The following is a 17,373-nucleotide window of genomic DNA, read 5'->3' as shown; positions in this document are numbered from 1 at the left end:
TTTTTGTGATTTATTAAGCGAATAGAGGCAAGCAAACAGCGCTGGGTGCACCGGGAGTCTCTGCTCTACCAGGACGCACCCCTGTTACATCAGGTGGCTGATTTTTATGCTCCTAGACTAATACATATTCATCACTATTCCTAGAAAAGGCAGGGTTATTATAATTAGTTCCTGGAATCCAGACCCTCTCTGGACGCATGCGTAGCAGTCTCTGGTGGTCTTTCTGGGGGTCTCTTGTGCTGAAGGCTCGTAGTCTTCCTCCCAGGCTTTGTCCTTCGGTCGTCCTTCAACTCCCCCTTTCTCCTTATTTGGTGGATCTCTTTGCTGGTTATCAGAGGCTTGGGCAGCATCCCATGCAAAAGTCTGCAGTTTCCTAAAAAAACTCTTTGGTCCTCTCATCTCCCAGACTAGAGTCTCAATGTTCGCCCTTCAAACCCTCTATTTACACAAATTGCTGGATCATTCCTTTGCATGATACAAGAACTATGTGCACTAATCACTCTGTTTTTCTTAAATAGGAGCTTATATTTCATCATGCGGCCCTAGCATTGTTCCATACTGACACAAATCAAATAAACACATTTCACATACAAGTACACTTCCAAGGGTCTCATTAGGATGTATGTCAAAGTGGCAAATATTTTGTTCAGTATCAAGACAAATGTTTTGGGCTTTGAGTGTGTTACTCTCACAGATGAAGCCTTTTTGTTCATGCAGAATACATGCATTCGCATCAACTGTTTGCCACTTTCCTCCCTTTTGATGGGCCCATATCCTTAGGATAAAGTATAGTTCCATTATGATTAAGTCCTAATGCAATGATTGGATATACATTGCATACGGTGGCATTGTTCATGGTAAGTATAAAGGCAACAATTTTGTCATTTTCTGCATAATAGGTAAAGTTGACTAATTGACACCATGCTTGAAACTCCTTTTCAAATTCTGAAGCATTATCCCAAATCAATTTTTGAATGTCAGTGGGTAAAGTTCCTCCTTCTCCCTCTCTAATAATAGCTGCTACTATAGACTGTATCCATAACTGCGCTTGGATGCAGCTCAAGGCAAGGGAGGCATTTCCTTGGGTTTTTCCAAGGACATTTACAATTTATTGATGATCGTTTTCTTCAGTTTGCTCCCAGTGAGGTAAAATGTCTGATAGAAGCCATTGACTTGCTCCTAAGGCCAATAAGGATGATTTTATCAGTCGTTCCAGTTTCCTTAGGTCATCTGTAGTAGCAGTTATTCTACTCATTAGGACCTCAGCATCAATGCTATTTAGTATACCTAATCCTGTTCCAAATAACCCAGTTGTATCCCATGGCATGTGCCAAGATTGTTTCAGAGAACATCCATGTAACCATGCTAACCAGCCGGTGTAGGCAGTTTCTCAAAAAGGTGTTACATTTTGAGTTGATTTCTGAGATATTAATGTGCAGCTCTAGCTCTACCCTTGTAGAGACCAGCTAGGATTAAAGAGAACTTGTTGTACCACATTTTAATTATGTAAGGATCTGTGTTGAAGATGGAAGGAGTTAGACTAATGGGAGGCCGAGTTGGTACATTTTCAAATATCTGTGGGGGCAAAGGCTTCTTATCCTTTGTAATCGATGTGGATGTTGCTATACCAATTATATATTTGAACAGTAATTCTGTTCTTCTGTAAGCCAAAAGACACTACACAATTATAGGTTTGGTGAAAGTAAAATTGTGCCAGCAATCAGAATTTGGTTCAGTTATTTTGTTACAATCAGTACTATAAGTTTGTGGTCTGGAAGAATCAGTATAAATTGTCTTAATTTCAGTCGGCCTATTGTAAGTAGACCCATTAGTTATTCAGCAACTGATTTGTATCATCTGGACTGAAGTGGCTTGAAGTTCAGCCATTCAAAGAGAATCATTCCAACTCCATTTATCTTTTGAAAATATCTTGTTTCCATGTAAAACTGAAGTAGAGAGATTTAGGTCCTTTTTGTTTTGAGATGTTTTAGTGCTTGCACTATACTGTGACAATACGTGGTTAGATGTCATGGTGAAACACCTCAGCTCCATGCACAACCACAGTGGCTAAGTTTCCTTTAAGGCCTGTAATTGCATCAAGGTCAGGGTAAAGCACAGCATTATTAATCCAAACTCTTGATTTGTGATTCTCCAGCTGTCCACATGCAGTTCACTTATTTATTAAGGAAATAAAACATGCTCAGTTGTATTCAACCAGCAGGGTTAGAAAAAGGGTGAAATAGCAATCTTTGACTTCCCATGTGTAGGGATATTTGGGAGTAGTTAGCACCATTGCTACTGTTAGATGCACAGAAGGCTTTCACTGTCTCTGCCATGTTTGGAACTGCAGCAGTCAAAGGTGTGGTGTTAGCATTTAACTGTCTGTAATCCACTGTAAAATGCCATTGCCTGGTTGGTTTCTTTACCAGCCACACCGATGAATTGTAAGGTGAATGGGTCCTTTTAATAATGCCTCGTTCTTCCAATTCTGTTACCACCCCGTCAAACCCCATAAGTGCCGCTGCTGGCAATGAATATTGCTGGACTTTAGTTATTTTAGTGGGGGATAAGGGTATGGATGTTTGTAACAGACTCAACTTCACTGTGCCTGAATCCCTTTGATGTGTAGCAAAACTCCACACAATTCCATCTGGGAGTTTCCACGTTTGCCCATGCAGTATGTCAAATCCTAAAATATTAGTATATGCTGTACATTTTCTTTAAAATGTGAATATTAGTTTATTTTTCCTGGTTACTTTAGGCAATTACTCCACATACGCGTAGCGGTTCTTTGGGAGAACAGACTTCTTCATAACTAGAGCCCCCCCTCCTTCCCTTTTACCGCCTTTTATTGCTGAGTGTGACATCACATGGTATGGAATATCCCTTTGGTTGGTTTAGGTCATCTGCCCTGCTGATGTCCCCCACCCATCTCTTTCCCACCCCCAGCCTGCTGGGTCTTGGGGGGGGGGGGGGGGTTGGAGACCGCCTTGATGCTGTGCCAGTATTGCTCAGCAATAGACAAAACACTGGTGTGATACCAATGCTGTTCTAGCTACAAGTGCAGAGCACAACACTGTATGGGCTCTTGCAGGGAAGATTAACTCCATCCCAGACAGACCCAGTACAACCTCCACCCATTATTCCATAACATTTGTGTCACACTCAGGTCCCACATACTTTAGTATATAGGTATTCTCGTCACCACTGTTCCCTGTCTTTTAACAGATTGATAGATAGGTACTTCTTTTCATTCTATAGGCCTATCCCCAAAATGTTCATAAGAATTGATGATGATTTAGTCTTCATCTAACAAAGTAGTCATTCAGGACAAGCAGAGTTGGATTTCTGGATGCCAGCACCAGCTTAGCCTGAGTCATTGCTGCACTTGCCCGGTTCCTTGCAAAGCTGACCTGTCATTGATCATGCAGTGTCTTCCTACAACACATAACTTAGATTACAGATAATAACCTGAGCAGCTAGAGCTGCTTTAATCCCATAAAAAATAGACAGAAATATAAATATGCCAGATTAACATCTGAGGCAAGTTAGCTCTGCATTCACTGGATTCAGTGATGCTGTACTGATTGAATTCATAGAAGCATTTGGCCTCAATAGGTCTTAGAGAAACAGTCTTTCAGAAATATAAACAATGCAAAACAATGTTGTCACTGCTGCAAGTTAGAATTATTATTATTATTATTATTTTTATTTTTTTTGGTGTGATGATTAAGCAGCAGTGCTTGAATGCCAGGGAACTGGAAGCCTAAGAAAATATTCCAAGTTGGATTTGTTAAGCATGGGGTTTTATTTTAAAGCACATTAGTCAGCCAAGTTCAGTCAAGTCATATGTAAAATTATTAGATCCTGTGCAGGGGATTTCTCATTTCTGTTAGCTCTTCTGACACTGTGGAAACCATACTGAGTAAAATACTGAACAGCTGAAGATGGTTGTGCTGGAGGCAGGTTTTTTTCCATGCCTTTCTTACTGTGCACATGCTTGCTATTAGAATCCCACAAGAAACAACTTCCATTCTTAAAATCATAGTTTTGGGAAAGCAGCTCAGAAAAAGGAAGGGAAAAATATTATGATGAAGCTTCCTTTTTCCAACTTTCTTAGTATTACAGACAATGGATTCCACGGTGTCTCATACAGTAAATAAGAGAAAGGACCCAGCGATAATGAATAGCATAGTCATGCTAGAATGTAGTCACATTTCTAACCCTAGGATTCCCAATTGCAAAATGTGCACACAACCTTAACACTGCCCCTTGAATGTATTATGATAAATCCCTTAATTGCCTGATTGTTTATTAACTTTTTCACTGAACTGCATTCATTAAATGATTGAAACTGGAAATAGTAGTGTGTGAAGCCCAACAGGTGGTCCTTAGAATACTAGGAGTTTGGGCTCACATTAATATGGGCAACCTGAAGAGGCCAGGCAGCTCAGAGACCATGCAGAGGCTCCTGAACACCATGGCTGAGGCTCCCAGTGACCAAGGGACCCACAGCAGTGGAGAAAGGAAAGGTCTAAAGCAACTACAAAACTTGTGAGTAATTGTAAAGACCATAGAGACAGGTTCCTTTAAACATAGGGTGAGTTGTGATGATACCTGAATGTAGTCTGGCAGGTGAGCTACCTAGCTGAGTGCCTCACAGAGCAGTTTGGCTCCCATTAGCCCCTCTACAGATATCCAATGGCAGGTGCTTCACACAGAAGTTTTGCCTTGTTCTCCTATCCTTGACATCTGTTATAAGATATGAAACTATATAGACTGATCTGACTAGGTAAAGCTTGTATTTTATTTTCTCATGACTCTTTATCCCAAGTGCACCAGACAGATTGGGCTGGGGCTTTACCCACTTTAAGTGCAGCAGATACGCTAGGAAAGACAAGCTATTGCAGTTCCCTCCTCCTAGGAAATGAAAGCAAAACAGACAAATGCATCTTTATGCCCCTAACACCACGGTACCTCTTTTCATGTGACTTTCATACCTCATATCCCAAGTAACTTCTGAAATCAAGTTCATATTCATATCTGATTCAGTTACCTTTTAATTAACTTTTTTCTAGACTGACCCTAGGTTGCTGCTATTTATAAACAACCCTGTCAGCACTCCTATGGAAGGAAAGAGGGAACAAACAGTTCAGGTTCCCTCCCTCTCCTGAATAGACGATCTCAGCTTTCAGGTGCACAGGTCTCCTGAACTGACTTTCGCATGCACTGTTTTGTCTTGCATATAGGGGCAACTGACACTGGAACAGGCTGGTTCTCGGGCAGAGCCATGGAGCCCATGGCAGGGGTTGCAGTGGCTGCAGGGCCCCTCACAAGGTTTGGAGTTGTGCTTGTGAAATGTGTTAATTTGATTCGTGTCAGTATGGAACAATGCTAGGGCCGCATGATGAAATATAAGCTCCTATTTAAGAAAAACAGAGTGATTAGTGCACATAGTTCTTGTATCATGCAAAGGAACGGTCCAGCAATTTGTGTAAATAGAGGGTTTGAAGGGCGAACATTGAGACTCTAGTCTGGGAGATAAGAGGACCAAGGAAGCTGCTGACTTTTGCATGGGATGCTGCCCAAGCCTTTGACATCTGGCAAAGTGATCCACCAAATAAGGAGAAAGGGGGAGTTGAAGGACGACCGAAGGACAAAGCCTGGGAGGAAGACTACGAGCCTTCAGCACAAGAGACCCCCAGAAAGACCACCAGAGACTGATACACATGCATCCGTAGAGGGTTTGGATACCAGGAACTAATTATAATAACTCTGCCTTTTCTAGGAATAATGAATATGTATTAGTCTAGGAGCATAAAAATCAGCCACCTGATGTAACAGGTGTGCGTCTTGGTGGAGCAGAGACTCCCGGTGCACCCAGCGCTGTTTGCTTGCCTCTATTTGCTTAATAAATTAGAAACTTTAATTAGAATCCTATTTGGGACTCAATCATTTATCACATGCTGGTTGTTACGCTTCCTCCAAGCTCAAGATTGGTGTATCCCTATGAGCAAGAAGGCAAGCAAAGGGGCAGGAGACCTGCCCCTTTACTTCCAAAAACAAAGAAACAAACAAAAATAAAACACATTTAGATGTAGTACTGTCCTGGTTTCAGTTAGGACAGAGTTAATTTTCCTCCTAGTAGCTGGTAGGGTGCTATGTTTTGGATTAGGGTGAGAAGAGGGCTGATAACACACTGGTGTTTTAATTGGTACAGAGCAGTGCTTACACCAAGCCAAGGACTTTTCAGCTCCTTGCTCTGTCCTGCCAGCGGACAAGCTGGGGGTGCAGCAAGAGCTGGGAGGGGACAGACCCAGGACTGCTGACCCAAACTGGCCCAAGGGGTATTCCATACCATCTGACGGCATGCTAAAAAATATATAGGGGGGGGCTAGCGGGGGGGGGGGGGCCGGCTGCTCAGGGTTGGGCTGGGCATCAGTCAGCGGGTGGTGAGCACTTGCATTGTGCATCACTTGTTTCGTACACACTGTTATTATTGTTATTACTATTATTATTTTCTATCTTAATAAACTGTCTTTATCTCAACTCACAGGCTTCACTTTCCCGATTCTCTCCCCCATCCCAGAGACGGAGGGGGGAGGGTGAGCGAATGGCTGTGTGGTGTTTAGCTGCCAGCTGGGTTAAACCACAACAGTCCGTTTGGCGCCCAACATGGGGCCCGAAGGGTTGAGATAACGACAGATCTGAACAGAGTGTATTAAACTAAAATTGGTTTAAGTATTAGACCTGCTTAATAGTTGCTAGTCACAATGTGACTAGCTTTAATCTCGAGTCTGCTGTGCCTGTTTTCCAAATTGAGTTATATAGCACGTTCCTTTCTGTATGTGATCCCTGTCGTGCTGTTTATCCTTTCCGGGCCCTGGTTTAAGATCGTTATGGTGCTGTGCGGTGTAAGAATAGCTTATGATATGATGAAATATCTGGTCATGACTCTAACTTGGTATTTGTACTCAGCACTGTCGTCGACTCTGTACTTTGGAAACTATGTCTCGGAAACTATTAACAATTACACCTACTGCCTTTTTTCATCAGGGAGCCAGGCCAGTCTGTGGAGGGGACAGAGGAATATATTTTTCCTTACTTGTTCACTCTCCCTTTCTCCTTCAGCACCCTCTTATCCCCCGAGCTAGTTACGATAGTTCTCCAAGATGTTGAATATCCTTGGGATACTCAGACCAGCATGTTCTTGTTGTTATGTCTCTTGAATGCGCTTCAGGTTTTGTTTAAGGTTAAACAACTACTTAGGAATCTCATATAGAGATCTGTCCTGAGGCGGGATAATTGTGAGTGGCAGGGAGTGTGGGATGATATGGGCAGGTTTCTAGAGCAGTGGGCACCTCCGATGTTTTGGAGATTCACCCCTGAACAACTGCAAAATCCTAAAAAAACTGGTAGAATGCTTGAAAAAAGAGTGTCATGACTCTGGCGGTTCCAAAGTGACACAACTCACTATAGCATGTTGGGGCCTGGCCTATGCCTATCAAGCTGCAATTGATGCTACTATCAACCTAGTGACAGACCCTGCAGCCACGCCAAGTCCTGTGACAGGCCCAATTGCCACACCAACTCCTGCGATGGACCCTGCAGCCTCTCCTGCTCCAGCTCCCGCAGCCGCTCCAGCTCCAGCCCCTGCAGCCGTTTCAGCCCCTGCAGCTGCTCCAGCCCATGCAGCCGCTCCAGTTCCAGCTCCTGCCGCCACTCCAGTTCCTGCAGCCGCCCCAGCTCCAGTTCCTGCAGCCGCTCCAGTTCCAGCTCCTGCAGCCACACCAGTTCCTGCAGCCGTTCCAGTTCCAGCTCCTGCAGCTGCTCCAGTTCCAGCTCCTGCAGCCACTCCAGCTCCTGCAGCCGCTCCAGTTCCAGCTCCTGCAGCCACTCCAGCTCCTGCAGCTGTTCGAGTTCCAGCTCCTGCAGCTGCTCCAGTTCCAGCTCCTGCAGCCACTCCAGCTCCTGTGGCTGGGTCAGAGAAATGAGCTGTAGCAGTGCAAGTTGCCCCTGCAGAGGGTGTTCCAACCCACGTGGCAGACCCTGTGGCTGGGTCAGAGAAATGAGCTGTAGCAGTGCAAGTTGCCCCTGTAGACAAGGTGAAAAGCTGGTATAGAGATTCAGGTCATTTAGAATGCAGAGAGTCTTCTGCTAGGTCTAGGTATAGAGAAGAACAAGGCTGGGCCATCAGGGATGCAGGAAGATGAAGATGAGGATGTCGAAAAATCAACAGTAACTACCTGAAACCTATACCAGCGTGAGCTACGAGATGTGTGAAAAGATTTTGGTCGCTGCATAGGTGAGCAGCTTGTCACCTGGCTGTCACCTGGCTGCACCGGTGCTGGGACACCGGAGCCAATTGTGTGGAATTAGAGGGCAGGGAAACCAGGCAGCTGGGATCCCTTGCTAGAGATGCAGGCATTGACAAAGCAATTGGAGATGGAGCACGATCTCACAGCCTCTGGAGGCGTCTCCTGTCAGCTGTGAGGGAAAGGTATCCCTACAAGGAAGAACTTGTATGTCTGCCAGGCAAATGGACCACTATGGAGAAGGGAATCCAGTACCTGAGGGAATTAGCCATACGGGAGGTGATCTATGAGGACCTAGGCAATGAACAAATATCCACAGATCCAGATGACATCAGGTGTACTCGACCCATGTGGCGGACGTTTGTACGGAGTGCACCATCATCATATGCCAGCTCATTGGCAATAATGGCCTGGAAAGAGGATGAGGAACCCACAGTGGGTGATGTGGCTAAACAACTCCGGCAGTACGAAGAAAGCCTCTCCTCTTCCCTACAGGCCTGCGTCTCGGCTGTGGGAAAACTTTCTCAAGAGTTCCACCACCTTGAAGAGAGTTTATTTTCCTCCCCTCCTGTACAAACCAGTGTCTCAGCTATCAGGGGTAAGCGCTCATCCATGCAAGGAAGGCAATATAGGGGGTACACACCCCGTGCCATCCTGTGTTTTTACCTATGTGACCATGGAGAGGACATGAGAAAATGGGATGGAAAATCTACCGCGACCCTAGAGGCATGGGTACGTGAGTTGCAAAAGAAAACAATCAGGAAAAAGGTGTTCTCTGAAAAACTTGCTGCTACAACTTCCAGCAGGTAGTCCTTTAAACACAGGAACGAAGATTCTGATGAGGATTAGAGGGGCCCTGCCTCCAGCCAGGGGGAGGAAGGGACAATCGAGGTTATTGGACTGTGTGGATTCAATGGCCTAGCACATCAGACGCACAGAAGTATAAGGCTTTAGTAGACGCAGGTGCACAATGTACTGTAATGCCATCAAGCTATAAAGGGCCAGAACCCATCAGTATTTATAGAGTGACAGGGGGATCCCAGCAATTAACTGTATTGGAGGCTGAAGTGAGTCTAACTGGGAATGAGTGGCAAAAACACCGTATTGTGACTGGCCCAGATGCTCCATGCATCCTTGGCATAGACTCTCAAGAGAGTATATTTCAAGGACCCAAAAGGGTTCCGCTGGGCTTTTGGCATAGCTGCCTTAGAGACAGAGTGTGGACTCATGGTGAAATGAGAAGGGGCATGATTTAATTGCAATGAGCAACTCAGGTTGTGAAGGACCGTGAAGATAATGTAGGCCCAGGGCTGATAACCTTGAGTGATGTTACAACTAGAATATGTGGAACTATGTGTAGGAGGAGAGACAACATCACTCTGCATGAACAACACCGTTGTACCAATTATATTAGTGCTAGAGACGCGTGTACAGAGAAGCTAGACCAATCATAAGTTGTTGTTGGTGCATGCTGTAGTTAGTAGCCTATATATTCTTCGTTAAAACTTGCAATAAGGAAGAACGATTGTACTCGCATCGAGGTTGCGTCGTTACTCCGGGTCACTCCCATTCTGACATCTGGTAGCAGAGAATGGTCACTCGCCAGATAGTCCAGCTCGACTGTGTTCTCCGAGACTGTGGTTAGCAGCAAGATGAGGGGAATGGGAAACTAAATGGCTGGGAGGATTGCTGCCTGTGTGCATAGCCAGGGCAGACACGGACCACCCCTCCCAGAGAAAAGCGCAGCTATGGAGGTGAATGCTGCAGCAATGTTGCTTGCTGGAATACTCTCTAAGAGAGGTATCGAGACAATGGGAAAGCAACTGATCAAATTGATCAAGCTGGGACAACGATGGGGACATTTTAGAGAGACGACCCTGCTGTTCTCTGTTATGGAATGGCAAGAATTTGGGAATACCATGTGGGAAAAGACTATAATGGGAGATTCAAAAGATGAAAAGGAGGTGAAAACTGTCCGCGAGATGTGGCGTACAGTATTAGAGATGTTAAAAACCATGAAGGCCGAAAGGGAAGTAGCCTGTGCCGCTGCTCAAATGCTAATCCTGGGGATGGCCCCCTATAAAATCTGGGGACTCTGAAAGAAAACCCGGGACTCTTGCGCGTATCTTTGGGCTCCCTGCGGTTAAAGGAATGACCCGGGTTCCATGCTCCATGGTCTCCGAACTCCTATCGTGCATTGAAGGTGAAGGGCCAGGTAATGGGCCGCCCCCACATTATGCGGAAGTCCTGCCGGACCCACCATCGAGTGCGGAAAAAGCGGAAGTTGGCGGGGCCAGGTCAAAGCAGAGATCTGAGCCGCTTGTGGAAGCAACACCCCAGGACACCCAGGGGGGATGTCCTGCACTGCCCACAGGCGAGGAAGGAGAGGCGTACCGACCCCTGCCCTCGATTCTGCCTTTGCACCCGCCCTTGCCGCTCTCTACTGATTCCTCTGCTCCGGCAACTCCACCTAGTGACGACCATATAGAACCTCCCCTGGGAAATTCGGAAAAGTTGTTAGAAGCTGTCTTGCAGCGCCTTGAGGATCTGGACCTGCGGTTAAAAGGGAAAGCGTCAGTAGCGGATCATTCCCTGTTGAGTGAAAAGGAAACCACTCCTCCATTTCCTCCTGCTGGCCCACCGACACCAGTTAGACCCACGCGATGGAGCGGAGTCATAAGGGACGTTATCCTGGAAGGACAATGGAGTGCAGCCATTAGCATAGCTTGTCCTGTGGTACACGAGAAGAGTGTGGCAAAGTGGGAGCCGCATGATTGGAAAATTTTGCAACAAGCGCGAACCACCATTTCAAATTATGGAGTAAAATCTGAAGCTACTCGACAAATTGTCAGTTGGATTTTTTCTGCCGATTTGATGTGTCCCTATGACTGTCGGAACCTAATGAGACTATTGCTTATGCCAACCCAATTTTTGTTATGGGGATCCTCGTGGGCGCAACGAGCTGCCCAAGATGTTGGGAGGCGGCAGTTGGGTGACCCGTTATATGGGGTAACTGCAGACATGCTCCTGGGGGAGGGACGCTTTGCTAGCTTGGAGGTACAATTGACCTTCCCTGCCATCATGTTACAATTTTCTGCGCAACTTGCGCTAGACGCTTTCCTTAGTTTGCCTGGTTCCTCAATTTCCTCATTTGGGATGGTGATGCAAGGAGCCACCGAAAAATATTCAAACTTCATTGATAGACTGTGGGAAGCCGTGATGAATCACCCTGACTTAGGTGATGAAAATAAACAACAAATTTTAAAATATTGGCTTTTGACAATGCCAACAAAGCCACAAAGCAGATCTTAGCTAGTCTGCCGTAAGGGGCTGGGGTGGAAGAAATGTTGACGAGGGTGGAGAGAGCTGAGGCTCAAAACCACAGCAATACAGTTGCTGCAGCCGTACAAGGAGCTGTTCGTGAAATCATTCAGCCCTTGGCAGCTGCCGTTCAATGTCAACGGTCTCGACCCACAGGGCAACCTTTCCGAGGGAATTGCTTTAGGTGTGGAGAGGTTGGGCACGCCAAAAACAATTGCCGTAGCACTGTGTGGTATGAGAACTGCCAAAAGAATACACATGCAACAAAAACCTGTACAGGAAACTGGAGGAAGAGTGGGCAGAAGCCGCGTGCAGACACATATCACCTCTCGTGCACAGCAAATCACCTCTCCAGACGAAGGCCAGGTTTTCTGGAACAACATGAGCCAGCAACCAAAGGGAGCCTCAGAATTGATGTGGAGACCACAGTAGATGTCACCCTCACTGATACCAATGTTAAAAAAATTCCCAGCAATGCCGTAGGACCCTTGATACATCAGGACAGTAAGGTGGGAGGGCTTCTCTTAGGCAGTTCCTCTGCTGGAGTCAAAGGGTTAATTATACTCCCTGGCGTTATTGACGCCGACTACACCGGGTGTATATATATTATGGCTTACACCATCTGTCCACCTCTGTTTATCACAAAGGGCAGTCGAATAGCCCAAATAGTTGTCTTTGACAACCCCACAGGCTACCTACATGAGCCAGCAATATATCGTGGGGACCTGAGCTTTGGATCCACTGGACCTGCAGTGTGTTTTAATACTCGAATGGACCAGTGACCCACGATGAGTCTCGTTATCTCCCAAGGTAATCTGTCAAAACAGATTGTCTCCATGCTAGACACCGGAGCTGGTGTCACCATTATAAGTCCATGTGGCCAGTGCGTTGGCCTGTAGAATTGCCAACTTCATCGATTGCAGGGGTCGGAGGACAATCCGCTCCTTATATGAGCAGGTATCCGGTACAACTACAATTCCCGGAAGGACAACTAGTGAATCTTAAGGTATACGTGATGCCACTGCCCGGGACGTTGGAAGCCTTGATTGGCCGAGATGTTCTTGGTCAGATTGGAGCCATTCTGACTACAAACCCTTTTTAGTAATGGGCACTGGGGAGCAGTCGCCCAACCCACCATTAATATGGACCACCGATGAGCCCGTGTGGGTTGACCAGTGGCCCATGACAGATGAGCAACTGCAGATAGCAAAACAATTGGTGGCTGAACAGCTTGCGGCCGGACACATTAAACCTTCTGTTAGTCCATGGAATACTCCTATTTTTGTAATCCCAAAAAAGGGAGGGAAATGGCGCCTCCTGCATGATCTACGATGGGTAAATGAGTAAATGCAATCTATGGGAGCTCTGCAGCCTGGAATGCCTTCTCCGGCTATGTTGCCCGATGGATGGTACATACTTATTGTGGACTTGAAGGACTGTTTCTTTACTATCCCTTTGCATCCTCAAGATACACAGAGATTTGCCTTCTCTGTACCAGCAATTAATAAAGCGGCTACTGCCGATCGCTATGAATGGGTAGTCTTGCCACAAGGCATGAAAAACTCACCTACTTTGTGTCAATTATACGTGGATTGGGCATTGCAGCCTCTCAGGAAACAATGGCCTAATACAATAATTTACCATTATATGGACAACATTCTCTGCTGTCAGCAAGAGCCATTTATGGAGGACTCATTGAAACAGTTAGCTGACACTCTATCTAAGAAAGGACTTGTAATTGCCCCTGAAAAAGTGCAACACACAGCCCCGTGCAAATACCTTGGGTGGTCCATAGCAGATACAAAGATTCGCCCACAGAAGACAGTTAGCAACCAAAATACGGACATTAACTGATGTGCAAACATTGTTAGGGGACATCCAATGGGTACGCAATTGTGTTGCTATCTCCAATAAGGACATTGCGCCTCTGACTGCGCTTCTGCAAGGACAGCATCCAGCTGATGCAATTACTCTGTCTGCAGCACAACAGGCTGCGTTGCAACGAATTATACAGAAGCTACAAGGAGCGTGGACAAGTCGACGCATCTTGGAACTGCCTATCTCTCTATTATTGTGCAATGCTGAGGACTCACCTTATGCAGTCATCTGTCAATGGCATAACAAAAAGGGGGAATCTTCCTCCTCCCCTATCTGTGACATTGACAAATGTGATGGGGATGGGGATGTATTTAGAATTTTAGAGTGGGTATTTCTAAGTGTACAACCAAAAACTAGTATTCAAACACGGCCAGAAGCAGTGGGAGAGTTGATAAGGAAAGGCAGAGCAAGAATTGTAGAAATGAGTGGACAAGAGCCAGATCATATTAGTATAACTGTTAATGCAGTCGATTTAGAGTAGTGGCTGCAGAATGCAACCCCCATACAGGAAGCTTTGTGGAGTTATGGGGGTAAAGTGCACTCACAGCAGCCAAAGGGAAGGCTATGGTAGGTTCTGAAATGTAATCAATGGATGGAGAAAACTAAGGTTCAAAAGGACCCATTGGCCGATGGCCTTACGGTGTATACAGATGCAGGAAAGCACTTGCAGCGGGCAGCCTGCGTCTGGCAAGAAAAGGGTCAGTGGTGCAAGCATGTTATAGAAGGACAAGCTCAAGACTCTCTACAAACATTAGAACTGACTGCGGTGGTTTGGGCCTTAAATAACTGGCTGAATAATCCTTTGAATGTTGTGACAGATTCGTTATATGTTGCTGGCATAGTGCCGCGCCTAGAAGATGCCCTGCTTAGGGAGACAAATAACCCTCGACTAGGGAAGCTATTCATCCAATTGAGGTCCACGCTCTCACAGCGAACTAAGGCCAGTTACGTTATACATGTGCGAAGTCATCAGTGGAATATCGGTTTGGGGCAAGGTCACGGACTGGTGTGGGTGCCTAGCCGAGCAGTGAAGCCTGTGCTAGATCGTCGGGATCAGTCTGGCAACCAAGATGACAAGAATCCTGATTCTGGGGATAGTAATCCCGATAATAATGATGGCCCTCCATCACATTGAGCCTAGGGAAAATATGTGGGTTACCTGGGCAAATGTGATGGGGCAGTTTGCCTTTTGCTTATCACTTGCTTCTGCAACAGAGCCTTTTTGAACATGCTTGCTGCGAGTGTCCCTAGAGCCACAGGAATTAGATATCCTGGGAAGTGTAGCAGCCACATCATGTGTAAGGTTCAATTACATGGGCTAAAACCAAAACATGAAACAAATCGTCAGTGTCACACTCGCTCCTTATTGCAATGCATCTCTTTGGTGTAATTATACAAAACTATAATAGCATCATTCCTTGGGCCAGGAGCAGCTCTGCTCGGCTGTGGGATCAACTGTGGAATGGACACCCCTAGGTGCACCCCAAGTATTTTCCTCGGAGGGGTCTCCACTCTCAGCTGCTCACCACGGGAGTAGACAAGGACCTCCTGAAGCCGCGGACAAATTACTTTAAGTGATATTTTCTTGTGGTATGAATGAAAAGTGCAAGAGGCCTCTTTGCATGATTGCGTGATTGTGCTGTGTGAGTGAGAAGCAGCATCACTGCAAAGTACCATCCCTAGTGCTTAGTGGCTTGTTGACTGATGTAGATTCTAGTAGGCACACTACAATCATAATTTTGCATGTGATTTTCACCCTGTTGCTTATTGTACCTTGCTTACTGCAATGCCTGCAGTGCTAAAGGTAGTAGACCAAGCCTGGGTTGCTCAAAAACAAGAAGGGGGAATTGTGGACTCATGGTGAAATGAGAAGGGGCATGATTTAATTGCAATGAGCAACTCAGGTTGTGAAGGACCGTGAAGATAATGTAGGCCCAGGGCTGATAACCTTGAGTGATGTTACAACTAGAATATGTGGAACTATGTGTAGGAGGAGAGACAACATCACTCCGCGTGAACAACACCGTTGTACCAATTATATTAGTGCTAGAGACGCGTGTACAGAGAAGCTAGACCAATCATAAGTTGTTGTTGGTGCGTGCTGTAGTTAGTAGCCTATATATTCTTCGTTAAAACTTGCAATAAGGGAGAACGATTGTACTCGCATCGAGGTTGCGTCGTTACTCTGGGTCACTCCCATTCCGACAACAGAGGACATTAAACAGCTGTCTACCTTGCCCAGTCTCTCAGAGGACCCTTCTGTTGTGGGGTTGCTGAGGGTCGAAGAACAGCAGGTACCAGTCGCTACCACAGCTGTGCACTGGTGGCAATATCACACCAACCGAGACTCCCTGATTCCCATCCATAAGCTAATTCGTCAACTGGAGAGCCAAGGAGTGATCAGCAAGACTCATTCACCTTTTAATAGTCCCATATGGCCAGTGCGAAAGTCTAATGGGGAGTGGAGACTAACAGTGGACTATCGTGGCCCAAACGAAGTCACGCCACCACTGAGCGCTGCAGTGCCGGACATGCTAGAACTCCAGAACGAACTGGAATCAAAGGCAGCCAAGTGGTATGCCACAACTGAATATCGCTAATGCATTTTTCTCCATCCCTCTAGCAGCAGAGGGCAGGCCACAGTTTGCCTTCACTTGGAGGGGAGTCCAATATACTTGGAATTGGCTGCCCCAGGGGTGGAAACACAGCCGTACAGTTTGCCATGTATAGATCCAGTCTGCGCTGGAGCAGGGGGAAGCTCCTGAACACCTTCAGTAAATTGATGACATCATTGTGTGGGGTGACACAGCAGAGGAAGTTTTTGAGAAAGGGAAGAAAATAGTGCAAATCCTTCTGAAGGCCAGTTTTGCCATAAAACAAAATAAAGTTAAAGGACCTGCACGAGAGATCCAGTTTTTAGGAATAAAATGGCAAGATGGACGACGTCGTCAAATCCCAATGGATGTGATCAACAAAATAACAGCTATGTCTCCACCAACTTGCACAAAAGAAACACAAACTTTCCTAGGTGTCGTGGGGTTTTGGAGAATGCACATTCCAAATTACAGTCTGATGGTAAACCCGCTCTACCAAGTAACCTGTAAGAACGATTACAAATGGGGCCCTGAGCAACGACAAGCCTTTGAACAAATTAAGCAGGAAATAGTTCATGCAGTAGCCCTTGGGCCAGTCCGAACAGGACCAGATGTAAAGAATGTGCTGTACACCGCAGCTGGGGAGAATGGCCCCACCTGGAGCCTCTGGCAGAAAGAGCCTGGGGAAACTCGAGGTCGACCCCTAGGCTTTTGGAGTCGGGGATACAGAGGATCTGAGGCCCGCTACACTCCAACCAAAAAAGACATACTGGCAGCATATGAAGGAGTTCGATCTGCTTAGGAAGTGGTCGGTACTGAAGCACAGCTCCTCCTGGCACCCTGACTGCCAGTACTGGGCTGGATGTTCAAAGGAAGGGTCCCCTCTACACATCATGGAGCTGATGCTACATGGAGCAAGTGAGCTGCCCTGATTACTCAGCGGGCTCGAATAGGAAACCTTGGAAGGAATCTTGGAAGTTATTATGGACTTGTGATGGTTTTACTTGAGTGGGCAGCTGAGCTCCACCACAACCGCTCTCTCACTCCTCCCCTCCTCAAAGAGGAAGGGGGAGAAAAGACAACACAAAGAGCTCGAGGTTTGAGATGAGAATTATTGAATTAAAGGGAAGGGGAAAGGGGAGAAAGAAACAAAAGAAACAACAAGGCCGCGTGGAAGCACAGAGCAAAAGGAAAAAACGTTCTCTACTTCCCATCAACGAGCAATGTTTGGCCACGTCCCGGGAAGCAGGGCCTCAAAACACATA

Source organism: Oxyura jamaicensis (genome assembly GCF_011077185.1).
Source record: "Oxyura jamaicensis isolate SHBP4307 breed ruddy duck chromosome 13 unlocalized genomic scaffold, BPBGC_Ojam_1.0 oxy13_random_OJ72505, whole genome shotgun sequence".
Lineage (NCBI taxonomy): Eukaryota > Metazoa > Chordata > Aves > Anseriformes > Anatidae > Oxyura > Oxyura jamaicensis.
This window is presented reverse-complemented; position numbering follows the sequence as displayed.